This window comes from Pyxicephalus adspersus, chromosome 10, assembly GCF_032062135.1.
Source record: "Pyxicephalus adspersus chromosome 10, UCB_Pads_2.0, whole genome shotgun sequence".
In the NCBI taxonomy this organism is placed as follows: Eukaryota; Metazoa; Chordata; class Amphibia; order Anura; family Pyxicephalidae; genus Pyxicephalus; species Pyxicephalus adspersus.
In genome coordinates, this window is record NC_092867.1 from 25,581,840 (window position 1) to 25,592,800 (window position 10,961).

The following is a 10,961-nucleotide window of genomic DNA, read 5'->3' on the forward strand; positions in this document are numbered from 1 at the left end:
TGGGCCACCATTCCTATTATTCCAAATATATTCTCCTCTTAGGCCCTACCAAGTATTGTCAGTGTTATTTTTGACAAGTGAAAGTGAGCATTACCCACTAGTGATTGACACCTTATTGACTGAATGAAGAAATATTGCCCATTACAAGACTCTCATTAGCAACCTATATTTTCAAGCACCTTTATTTTTTTATAAGTGATCATTTTGTCTCCTTTGTATCATTTGAAACACACACACAATAGCAGCTAGAATTCTCCTTCGAATGGTTCCATAATCCATCAACGCGCATAGTCCTATTTTAATCACACTGTTATTTCTGCCCAGAGTTAAGTCAGAAAAATAATATTGTATTTCATTAGCAGGAACACAATGTTTTTGGTATACTGAAGATTTGTTTGAAAAAGTCACAGACACAGAGTTGCTCCCTAGCACAGGCCAAGGTCAAGATAGCAACTTAATGAAGGCTGAGATAGCAAAAATTATAGAAGTCTGTTAAAATGACTAACTTCCCATTTATTCAGCTTGAATACAGCCATTATTACTCAGAGATCCAGGATCTGTATATTTAGGTCTCCGGCTAATTTTGTGACTTGGTGTTGTTTCTGTGCATTTGACTACAAATGTGCAAACTTTGCTTTTGCACATTTTAATTACCTTCTCAAAGGTCACATGTCCCGGCTTTCTGTTCTGTGCCAGAAAAATTGGCTGTGAACTGACTTAATGCAGACAGCTGCCAATATCATAAATACATATATAAGTACCGTGTTTCCCCGAAAATAAGACACTGTCTTATATTTTTTTTGGCTCCCAAAAACACACTAGGTCTTATTTTCAGGGGATGTCTTATTTTTCCATGAAGAAGACTACAGTACACATTTATTGACCTTGATCTAACCTTTTAATGACTTTTTAATCACTTCCTGAATTGAAGTACATTTTTTTTTCTAAAATCTGCATATAATTTATATTATTATTTATCAATAATATTGCACCCTTGTTCAGAAGGAAATTTTTGATAAAAATTTTTTTTTGGATAAATTACATTGTTTTGGACTAATATTTCATTATTTTTTATAATAATGATTTATATTTATGTATTATTTTATAAATTATGATTCTAATATAATAAATAAATATAAAAATTATACCCTGGAGTTAATCCTAAGAATTACAGGCCCACAATATAAAGAAAAATTTCTACGCAAAAAAAAAAGATCACTTTTTGCATCAAAAAATGACAGAATTAGAACGCTAGGGGGGTTAAGGAAATCCCACTAAAGACCCATCTAACACTTAAATCTGCTTGCAAACCTGCAATCCCGAATTTAGCCAAAAAAAGTTCAGTAATTATGAAATGAATAAATCTTCATCTGGTAGATTATGTGATCTGTGTCAGCTATTTTCTTTTAGTTTAATTGAATTCTTTACCATAATGGAATTTATTAGAGTATAATGGAACTTCTTTCTTGGATGGCATAATAATAAAAGTTTAAATACCACTGATTACTTCACATTAAAGTATAATAGAAAAGCAAGTAAGGAACATCAATTATCCCTAATACCTTATAGTAATTACCACAGTAACACTAAAACATTATAAAAACTTCATATACGTACCAAGAGGAAGTTCAGAAAGTTTTATATTGTAAAATTTCTACTCACCTTTGTTTACTAATCTTTAAAATCTTTTTCTGCTGCCTGCATATGTTTAAAGTTCATCACTGCAAGGTAATAGCATCTTATTCAAAGGCACTTAAGTATTTTACGACTACCCTATGTATACTTATCAGCTAGGCGGGGATTTAAACTCTAAAAGTAGAAGCTCAATAAAAGCCTAAAGAAGATTTTTAAAGTTTTTTTCCCCTAGGTCTTTGGTGGCCAGCTTGTGGCTAAAGGGCCGCATGCATAAAGAGGAAACCGTGGTAATCCTTACTAATTATCTAAAATGTCAATATGTTTTGTGTCATCTGTAGACACCTGTCACCCTTGGGGAGACAGGGCCACTACGGGGCACGATGGCTTTCACGGAAGTGGTGTGGGCCCTGAGAAGGGCCAAGGCGCAAAGTCTAAGCAGTAACTAGGTCTTTTCCTGAGCCTCTAGTGGTGAGGATGTTGCGCTGCTGGTTACTACGGGGTTGCAGTCCTTTGGCACACCAGGGTGGGCAGGATAATACATGGTACCAAATCACAAAGCAGAAGAATAGTTGAGGAAGGCAGAGGTCGAGGCAGACAGCAAGCAAGAGAGGTCAGGTCATAAGCCAGGGGTCAAATACCTGGGATCCAGGAAATAGACACCGGTGACACAGGGGCCACAACAGACGCAGGAACATAGGAGGCACTGGAAGCAACAGAAGGCACAAGTGACACAGGGATAACCACAGATAGAAGAACTTTGGAACAGTACAAGGAAATTGGCTGGGAACCAACACACTCAACAACAGGGGGTTAACACAGGATCTTGACAGGGGAAGCACTGAATTAGCCAACAGGTGTACAGGAAATGCACAACAGAGATATGGAGCTTGGCACTAGTGGAGACATGTTGCACGAACGCTGTGTCTGAGCCAGCTAAACAGCCAGGGATGATTAAGAGACTATTTACTGATTGTCCGGCGGGATGGGCAAAACTGATAAAACTTGGAAGAACAGGCACGCCCAGGGTCAGAACTGCCCGCATGCACAGGAGAGAGGCCCTGAGCTTTAGTGAGGAAGAGGTAAGTATGACAAAACCTATAGCAAATCCACATTTTCTGGCCATTACTTTTCTTTAGGGTATCCACAGAATCCAACCAGTATTTCCTGTAAAATATATTAAATATCTGATAGTACTCTTTAGCATTACCTTAACTGAACAATTTTCATAGTGCTATGGGGATGTCAGAGGCTGAATGTAGATGTCCCTTTTATACTCATAAGATGACAACCACTGCCCTAGGCCAACTGACTTTAGTCACCTTCCTCCCACCCAATGGATTGGCTATCCTTAATATCATATCTACCGAAGGCGTGCCAAGGATGGGGAGGCTGTGAGAAAGAGCTTTTTCTCCATTCTGCAATGAAACACATAGAACTCCTAGTAGAATAAGTAAAACTGTCATAATATTCTGATAGTAAATTCAGGTCTATGTACACACACCCTTAACCATTTACACTACAAAAGCATCAGCAGAAGTCAGACCTTAGGAGGCTTTCTTGCTCCCCCTAAACAGCAACAGCTAGTGCGGATTCAGACAGCTGTAAAGAAGGGGAGAATTAGGCTGCATGTACATGTACCTGCATTGTTTTTATTGTTTAACTGTGTATGTGCTGGTGATGTTAGTGCATAAGTGTGTTAATGTATGTATGCATGTCTGTGTATTTATTTATTCATGCATGTCTATGTTTAAGCATTCATAGGCAAATATGAATACATGTATGTATGTATGTTATATTTATCTATATACACATGTATGTGCATGCAACTGTGTGTGCGTGTTTAATTTATTCTTTTATCTGTATGTATGCATGTGTTATATGTGTAAAATGTTGTGTTGTTTGGGAAAGGGTAGGGGTTACAGTTGGTGGTCTGCTTAGAGCACTAAAATGCCTAAAAATTATTGTGGCTAGTCATATACAAAAAAAGCAACATTATCCTTGGATTCTAAGACTAATCTTGTAACGATGATAACTGGTAGTCAACTCCCATAAGATGCACATTTGGCAGCATAATGTCTTCTGTGAAGCATAAAAACTCATGCAGAGCATTTTCTGTTACGGATGTTCTCCAACAAATATTATTCACCAAGTATGAAATATTTTGTGTGTTATTTTATCTACACAATTTCTAAATATTGTTTTGGAATTTGAACTGAGTACATTCATTCTTATAAATGAAAAAACTGAAACTATGAAAAATGGAACGTAAACCAAATCTAAAAAAGCAAAATAATTTTCACAGAAGTCGATTGTTCACAGCAGTGCCAACATAAAGAGACATGTGTTTTACAGCCACGAGTACTTAATTTGCATGCTTCCACAATTCAAACACTTAGCTCTTGGCTTCTAACATAGGAATCACAATCCACCATTCTTACAAATACTCCTGAATACTTGTAGTTATTTTGAGCTCTGTTCTCAGCTCTAACAGGTATGTTGAAAACCCACTCAGTTAAATGAGAAACGTTAATGTGTTAATTACATTTTTTGTCAATTTATTTCCAACATTTTCAAAGTTAGTAAATAACACTTTACAGTATGCAGAATGCTGTATGGACTTCATTTTGCCGCACTTTGGCCAATTCACAATGAACATTTTTAGTAGCAAAAAGCATTTGCTTGATAAAATGCCACCAACTGCAACAACAATAATGGTAATAATATAATGTATCATGAGATAAAGTAATGATTTGTAAGATAATAGGATTTTGTTTACCTTGAATGACCATTACATGTGAAAAACCATCTGCAATGTGTATATTCATGTGCTGATTTGTTTTAGAGACTTAGATTTTGTAAATTGATCTGTATTTCTTCCAGTTTAACTTTATCGTTATAGTGTACAGCTTTAATAGGCAGAACTTTCAATACTATTGAAGTCAGCCGCAATTTTTGTAATGGCAAATATCTCAGAAATTCGCAATTTGTATCTTTAGAAACCACAGAACTGGCTTAATTTACTAAAATGGAATCTCTAAAAGCAGTAAAAACATGAGAAAGAACACAATTGTGGGGCTTTCTGAAGTGTAAGTATATTGTAGTAGTATATTGTAGTGTATTATATGGAAATGTTTACACTCGGGGCCACCATCAGACATTTCTTGGCCCCATACAAGATAAACTTCTGGGGCTCTCTTGCCCAGGAAGTCTAAAAGAGGTCTAAAGTCAATATATTAATTTTCTTTATTGTATGTTGGTGAATATTGGGATAAAACATCAGATTTTGTCATAAAAATAAAAAATAAAGAATTTGTGAAATAAATAAATAAAAGATAAAACATTGCATAAATCAAGATCTTTTGATCAGGGCACATTATAGAAGTACCCCTTTCCCCCATGGTGTTGGCCCTGCATACATGTCATGTTCAGGGATCATTGGCTGCTGATGTAGGGGTCATTTGTTCTTGTTGTTTCAGCTATTACAAATGCAAGCTTTCGAGATGGCTTAGATCAGTTTTTCAGAATTCCTCAAGAAGGACAAGTGAATTCAAGAGAGGATAAAGAAAAAAAAAGACAATGATCTATGAATAGGATTGAAATCTGCAAATCTATAAAGGATTATGGTATATAGAAAACTATACTAACCTTATCAAAGAAAATTTTATTCCTGTTTAAGATGAATCTTTGTGCCATCTCTTCCATCTTGGATTGACAAATACATATGGTGTCTCTGGGCTGTAAGTTCTCTCAACCTAATACTGCAACAATTTATTCCTGGAGTATTATTTATATAACAGATAGCTATCAGGAAATCAGACTACATAATGGAAGATATTGAGTTGACATTGTTTATAATGTATTTTAATTTTTCATGTCTTTATTAAATGTGGCTCACTAAACCAGTATGGTGGCTCATAGGCTAGCCCTTTGGTCTTTCCAGTGCTAGGTCCCAAGTTCGACGCCAGGGCACTATGTGCATGGAGTTTGCATGTTTGTCATGTTCCTTTAGTTTTTGTATGGGTTCCCCCAAGTATACTGGTCCTCTGGCCAGTGCCACCCCGAGCAAGGTCAGGAGAAGGACCCCGCTGGGGGCGTGCACCGACCAGAGCTGCGTAACACATCCCTCAAATCTGAGCCTGCGGTCAACCCACCTACTCTGTCATCGCAGGCTCACATTCAGTGGCGTCATGATGGCATAACCCCGCTCACTCTCCCATCGGCCCGGCCCCTCTGTCAAATTTTATTTCAGATTCTGGCCCCTGACTTAAAAAGTTTGCCTACCCCTGCTCTATAATATCATCATAGCTTGAGGGTGTAGGCCAAGGAGTAGTGAGGTGTCAGATTGTCCCATGCCTAATGCATTTTTGATGCATGTTTGCTATGACTTTAGCAAGCACACACAAAATACATGAACTATTATATAATTATAGAACTCCATCCAAAACATGATATTTGTAATGTACAGACTGGAAGAGTTAAAAACTCATTTAGACTTTGTTAATATATGTGCTTCTATTTAGGAGATTTCCCACTGGGACAAAGAGGGATGAAAAAAATTTCCACTATGGTATTACAAAAATCAAAATGCTCCAAGCCTACCACATTTTATCCAAAAATGCTTTGGCTAGAGTTTCTTACATATGCCTGGAGTTATGGTAACAGACACAGTTATTAGAATTTAGCCCTTCTTATTAGTAGTGATGAGTAAAATGTATTAACAACCCTGACAAATTGTACATTATTTTGATTCACCTAATATAGGAATGCAGAGGATCACAACTACATAGATTCCTAAATGACTGTTTCTCCACAAGTCAGACAGATCTTTATGTAAATTATCCACTGGATCAGAAATTTGAGAATCTTTGATTTTTGTTCAGATGACATTACTTGTCTGTCATTCAGACTAAGGTGGTAGATGGTGGGCAATCTACAATCTACAGTACCTTTAAAGCTGAGGTTTGTAACTCCTCCTTACACTACAAGATGAAGCTACATGAAAGGCCCTGGTCCAGCTCCAGTCCCCCAATCTAACTTGGCACTCTTTACCTATAGTAAGCCCCAATTCAGCCTTGGGGGGCTTTTTGGGCTGGCCATATGTTGCAGCTGACCCTCACTTTTCTATATTTTTAACTGCAGAGCAGGGTCTTTGTTTGGCTGTCTACTGGACACTTTACCATGGCTTGCTATCCAGTAGTTGGGTCCTCCCATGATCATGAAGACTGTGGTGGTGTGATGTTATCACAAAGAGGTGACTGGTTGGTGTAGGCATAAACTGGAGAATGAAGTACATTTACTCCCAACAGTTAGGCCAACAAAAGTCATAGGTGTAAAAGTTAGAAAAGCATACTAACGGCTTCAGAAGATAAGTGAATGGGTAGTGGTTATGTAGAAGGCAGTGCGTTCCTGGACATGAGCTTTATTTAATATTATTGGATAGGAAGTCAGCAATGTTTTAGATGGTGTCTGTTTGTAGAACAAATGTTAACAGATCATTACAGGTATTTGGTCTTAAAAATATGGTATTCCCTGTATATATTAATTTGAATGTTTGAGATAATCAAGCATATCAAAAATATAAAAAACATATAAAAAAGAAGGTAAAATGTACAGAAAAATGAACATCTTTAAAATCAAAATAATTGGTTTAAACTCAGTGGTTGTAAAGTATTCATCCTGTTCAACCCAATAAACTTTTATATAGAAATCTTTATTCCCTTCTTATTTCAACTTCGGAATCAAATCATTTACTACATATTTTACTTGTGACACTGCATGAAAGTTCTCTATAAAACGTCTGGCAAGAGAGTGTTCAGTTATTTTTTAATAGCATATCAGTGTCCAGCTATCCTTAAAGTGAACCTGAAATCAAAAAGTGAAGATTTGGTGAATCTAATGTATGTACTTGAGCAATGGATATTCAATGAACATGGAAAACATCCAATTTCTTCACTCCAAAAAAGGTAGTAACACTGGAAAAAAAATAGATTTTACCAGTTTTGTTTAACAACATTTACAATTATGGTTGTACAGTAGAGAAATAAAGTGGTAAAAGTTCACACTCTTTTTTGGCAACCGTTCAACGTTTCAAATTTGTAATTAAGCATTTCATTTAATAGGCTTCTTTTACTCTTGTAAAATGCCTGTTCTGTTAGAAATCTATAACTTAGTGATCAATGAATTGTTCGTAAAGCCAACGTAAAGCTCCTAAAAACTACTTCTGTATCACGCAGAATATTTAACATCCAATGATTAGGGGAATATTTGATGCTTGATACCTTTAATCAGTGCATTAGCACAATTCATGTGAAGTTCATTACGGATTGTCTTTTGCTGCCTAGTCAAGTTGTGTATGGCCTTGTTCACTGGCATTTCCGAAGAATCTGTTTCTGTTGTCTATAAAGAATTGCTTACAGAAAGCCCTGTATATAGAAAAATCATTGGTTTATGTCTGGATCCATGCTTATGCAGCATATATCCAAGTTTGTCAGGATATCTGGACTGCCATTGACAAATGAGGACAATTACTAGTACAGACCTTTTACTGCTCTTTAACAGGCTTGATTTTTATTATAATTAAAGATTCCACCTTCTGGTTAAATATGGTATTGCACCCCTAGTCTGATACAGGTAGTCCCCAGGTTACATACGAGATAGGGACTGTATGTTTGTTCTCAAGTTGAATTTGTATGTAAGTCAGAACATGTACATTATTTTAATAAATACAATTAGGACAGATGTTTGTCTCAACATATTAGGCAGTGTGGTGTCAGGAACTATAAAATCCCCACTGTGAGCTAATCACAAACAAAGGAAAAAAAAAACTTTATGGAGCATAGACACATTAACTTCTGGAGCAAACTAAGTTTTGATATGCAAAAAGAAGCAACTGCAGAGATTGTCTTGGTCACTTACAAGAGGTTACAGATTAGCTCAAATATTAAGATCATCCACAACCTCAGCTGTGTTTAGCAAAAGATTTCTTCTGCAAGTCATGCAACCTGCCCCTCCCTGCATCCAGCCTCCGTCCTGCATAGGAGCAAACAGGGAAGCCCCGCTCGGATCTAGGAGTCATCCGTATGTTGGATGTCCCGTAACTCGGGGACTACCTGTTTACTGATGCTCATATTGCTTATAATTAAAGAGATGCAATTTTTTTTCTGGCAAATTAATTTAACCAATAAGAGTTAGATTCAAGCTATTGATCTAAAATGGGCTTGATGTTAGATTATCAGAGAGAGATTCTGAATAGGTCAACTGATGGGGGTGATGCTGTCAATTAATATCATTATCATACTATTATTATACAGAACCTGCAAACTCCATGCAGATAGTGTCCTGTGTATATAATATTTGTTAGCCAGCATGTATGTCTTGCTATGGATTCATGGTAAGAATAGGATAGAATTATGATATATAATAGAATAGAATTAGAAGTTAAAAAATAATGTTTTTTACATTTTAATGTGCTTATTGTTGCTAAAATATTTGGGGTCGGGGCTTTCTCTAATGCCAGTTTAATGTTCTCAGTGATTTATACAAAGTTTTTGCATACAGTATTATTCAAATACTTATGGGTTACAATGCTATGCTCTTGGCACTCTAATCAATAAGTGCACTTAACCCCTACTAAAAACAAGAAGAGTTTTTCCATTTGCTCTCCTGGGAAATTTTATTTGCATCAGTGTGTAGTTTATTATTCACGGTGTAGTAAATTATTTACTATACAAACACATCAGAGATATAATACATTAATAGGGCTGAAAACTGCCATGTTGGAAGTGTTCACTTATAAGATATCATCATATATTTACTTCTTGCAGAAAAACATCTTTAGTTATTAGATGTAAGCCCTAAATCAATTAAGTATAATTTAGGTTAAGTACTGTGTATCCTAAACGTTTGCCATAAGTTTTTTTTTTTTATTTTAGACTATTTTTTAAGTTTTAGCTTTTTTTATTCTTTTTTTTTGTCCCTGTCAGCCCCAAACCACTCCCTCCTTCCTTGAGACCCCGTATGTATTTACACTTTTTATACTATACAAGGTTTTCCTTAAGCAGGTGACATGATTCACAAAGTGATTTTGTTTATTAGATTGTCCCCCAGTGGTAGTGGTCCTGAACGAGGTAGAAATCAGCCCTGATGATATGATAAGGACCCTTGCAGGGGAGGTGCGTGATTCAGTGCACTCACAGTATGCTCTCGGGCTTCCAGGTTCTTTTCAGGGTTGAAAAAAAAGAGGTTGACCTCCTAGAAGGTGAAGTTTTTTTCTATTGGACAAGGTGGTGCGTCAGTTTAACCAAGTTAACTAATTCCTAATTGTAGCTGGTAAATTTAGTATGGCATTTAAGCCTCAATAACCCCGTCATGAAGCAGTTAAAGCTGACATATAATCACATTTTTAACATTATATAAAGGGTGGCTATACCTTTCATAAAATGGAAACTTAAAAAAATGTTTGTAATAGTTTCTTTTAATTTTTTGCTGCTTCTTCTGTGCTTGCCAGCATGCATCATCGGGTTCAGGTGAAATGAAAAGGAACGGAATAGTTAACACCCTAAAGAAGAGGGAAGCACAGGACTCGCTAGGCTTGGTTTATGGATGGATCGAATGTTTTTGGGCGTGAGAAAGTAAGGGTAGGTTCAGACCTGCCATGGGGTTAAAGGATCCTGTGCAACTCCTGGTGGTTGGCACCTTGCTGCTCCACCATTGCCACTGATGTGCTGGTTCTTAAAGAATCAGGTGGTACCTAAGCTCCCATTCATTCACTATAGGGCTACTATGGGTGGAGTTTTCCCAAGATTCACTGGCATGAAGAAGCTGTAACTAAACTGCAACCCTACTGCCAGCCTGTATATGGCCTACGGTAAATAATTTTGTGCTCTACATCCCCCTAGACATAAGCAAGCATTACTCTATTGCAGCAGGGAATTACCTCCACTGCAAAAGTCGCTTTAAATTTCTTGAATTAGGTTTTAAAGTGTACACTTTCTATGTGATTCTCATTGATATATAATAATGTTGCATAAAAAATAAGAAAGGTTTAGAAACAAAAAGAAATAAGAAACATTTTAAAAATAAATTTTTAACTAGATAAATATTAAACGGAAATAGTATTAAAGTTTAACAAACTTTCTAAATGCATATTAAGTTTAATAAATATTAAACGTAAATAGTATTAAAGTTGAACAAACTTTCTAAATGCAAATTAAGTTTAACTGGTATGGAAAAACTTATCTAGTTTGCTTTCCTGTTAACGTTATAAAACATAAAATGCCACAAATCAAATACCCACAATAATGAGATAAATTCCAATAAGTCTAAGT